Below are 2,500 nucleotides of genomic sequence, written 5' to 3'. Positions count from 1 at the left end.
CTTTGTCTAAGCATGTTTTGTGACAACAAATCGATCAATCGTAGCAGCAACTAGAACATGGCTCGTTGGTCTAGGGGTATGATTCTCGCTTTGGGTGCGAGAGGTCCCGGGTTCAAATCCCGGACGAGCCCTTTACAGTATGCTGTAGAAGGAGGTAACCTGGCAAAGAGGGCTCTTGTTCTATTCCCAAATCAGTCCTTTACCCATCGTAGATCGGGGCGATTTGCTGCAGAAGTTTTTCTTTTTGTCTAAGCATGTTTTGTGACAAAAAATCGATCAAAGCAGCAACCAGAGCATGGCTCGTTGGTCTCGTGGTATGAATCTCGCTTAGGGTGCAGGGAACCTTTGTCTAAGCATGTTTTGTGACAACAAGGCGATAAATCGAAGCAGCAACTACAACATGGCTCGTTGGTCTAGGGGTATGATTCTCGCTTTGGGTGCGAGAGGTCCTGGGTTCAAATCCCGGACGAGCCCTTTACAGTATGCTGTAGAAGGAGGTAACCTGGCAAAGAGGGCTCCTGTTCTATTCCCAAATCAGTCCTTTACCCATCGTAGATCGGGGCGATTTGCTGCAGAAGTTTTTCTTTATGTCTAAGCATGTTTTGTGACAACAAATCGATCAAAGCAGCAACCAGAACATGGCTCGTTGGTCTAGGGGTATGATTCTCGCTTAGGGTGCAGGGAGCCTTTGTTGCATGTTTTGTGACAACAAATCGATCAATCGAAGAAACAACTAGAAAGTGGCTCGTTGGTCTAGGGGTATGATTCTCGCTTAGGGTGCGAGAGGTCCCGGGTTCAAATCCTGGACTAGTCCCTTACAATATGCTGTTGAAAGAGGTAACCTGGCAAAGAGGGCTCCTGTTCTATCCCCAAATCAGTCCTTTACCCAACGTAGATCGGCGTGATTTGCTGCGGAGGTTTCTCCAGCTCTTTTTGTCCAAGCATGTTTTGTGACAACAAATCGATCAAAGCAGCAACCAGAACATGGCTCGTTGGTCTAGGGGTATGATTCTCGCTTAGGGTGCAGGGAGCCTTTGTCTAAGCATGTTTTGTGACAACAAATCGATCAATCGTAGCAGCAACTAGAACATGGCTCGTTGGTCTAGGGGTATGATTCTCGCTTTGGGTGCGAGAGGTCCCGGGTTCAAATCCCGGAAGAGCCCTTTACAGTATGCTGTAGAAGGAGGTAACCTGGCAAAGAGGGCTCCTGTTCTATTCCCAAATCAGTCCTTTACCCATCGTAGATCGGGGCGATTTGCTGCAGAAGTTTTTCTTTTTGTCTAAGCATGTTTTGTGACAACAAATCGATCAAAGCAGCAACCAGAGCATGGCTCGTTGGTCTCGTGGTATGAATCTCGCTTAGGGTGCAGGGAGCCTTTGTCTAAGCATGTTTTGTGACAACAAATCGATCAATCGAAGCAGCAACTAGAACATGGCTCGTTGGTCTAGGGGTATGATTCTCGCTTAGGGTGCGAGAGGTCCCGGGTTCAAATCCCGGACGAGCCCATTATAGTATGCTGTAGAAGGAGGTAACCTGGCAAAGAAGGCTCCTGTTCTATTCCCAAATCAGTCCTTTACCCATCGTAGATCGGGGCGATTTGCTGCAGAAGTTTTTCTTTTTGTCTAAGCATGTTTTGTGACGACAAATCGATCAAAGCAGCAACCAGAGCATGGCTCGTTGGTCTCGTGGTATGAATCTCGCTTAGGGTGCAGGGAGCCTTTGAGTAAGCATGTTTTGTGACAACAAATCGATCAATCGAAGAAACAACTAGAAAGTGGCTCGTTGGTCTAGGGGTATGATTCTCGCTTAGGGTGCGAGAGGTCCCGGGTTCAAATCCCGGACGAGCCCATTATAGTATGCTGTAGAAGGAGGTAACCTGGCAAAGAAGGCTCCTGTTCTATCCCCAAATCAGTCCTTTACCCAACGTAGATCGGCGTGATTTGCTGCGGAAATTTCTCCAGCTCTTTTTGTCCAAGCATGTTTTGTGACAACAAATCGATCAAAGCAGCAACCAGAACATGGCTCGTTGGTCTAGGGGTATGATTCTCGCTTAGGGTGCAGGGAGCCTTTGTCTAAGCATGTTTTGTGACAACAAATCGATCAAAGCAGCAACCAGAACATGGCTTGTTGGTCTAGGGGTATGATTCTCGCTTAGGGTGCAGGGAGCGTTTGTCTGAGCATGTTTTGTGACAACAAGGCGATCAATCGAAGCAGCAACTACAACATGGCTTGTTGGTCTAGGGGTATGATTCTCGCTTTGGGTGCGAGAGGTCCCGGGTTCAAATCCCGGACGAGCTCTTTACAGTATGCTGTAGAAGGAGGTAACCTGGCAAAGAGGGCTCCTGTTCTATCCCCAAATCAGTCCTTTACCCAACGTAGATCGGCGTGATTTGCTGCGGAGGTTTCTCCAGCTCTTTTTGTCCAAGCATGTTTTGTGACAACAAATCGATCAAAGCAGCAACCAGAACATGGCTCGTTGGTCTAGGGGTATGATTCTCG

General features: G+C 47.8%; 4 non-coding genes across 4 annotated transcripts; all 4 read left to right on the top strand.

Annotated features, from left to right (window-relative positions):
- The first annotated feature begins 59 nt into the window (after window positions 1-59).
- Window positions 60-131, top strand: trnap-ugg (transfer RNA proline (anticodon UGG)). The gene has a single exon. It is a non-coding gene; the product is annotated as a tRNA-Pro (tRNA).
- A 271-nt stretch (window positions 132-402) lies between these two features.
- trnap-ugg (transfer RNA proline (anticodon UGG)) lies at window positions 403-474 on the top strand. The gene has a single exon. It is a non-coding gene; the product is annotated as a tRNA-Pro (tRNA).
- Window positions 475-1,434: 960 nt separating this feature from the next.
- Window positions 1,435-1,506, top strand: trnap-agg (transfer RNA proline (anticodon AGG)). The gene has a single exon. It is a non-coding gene; the product is annotated as a tRNA-Pro (tRNA).
- Window positions 1,507-1,777: 271 nt separating this feature from the next.
- trnap-agg (transfer RNA proline (anticodon AGG)) lies at window positions 1,778-1,849 on the top strand. Its single transcript has one exon. It is a non-coding gene; the product is annotated as a tRNA-Pro (tRNA).
- Window positions 1,850-2,500: the final 651 nt, after the last annotated feature.

The sequence above is a fragment of the Osmerus mordax genome, chromosome 25 (assembly GCF_038355195.1).
Source record: "Osmerus mordax isolate fOsmMor3 chromosome 25, fOsmMor3.pri, whole genome shotgun sequence".
In the NCBI taxonomy this organism is placed as follows: domain Eukaryota; kingdom Metazoa; phylum Chordata; class Actinopteri; order Osmeriformes; family Osmeridae; genus Osmerus; species Osmerus mordax.
Note: the sequence above shows the minus strand (reverse complement) of the source record. Positions and strands in the feature narration are given on the sequence as shown.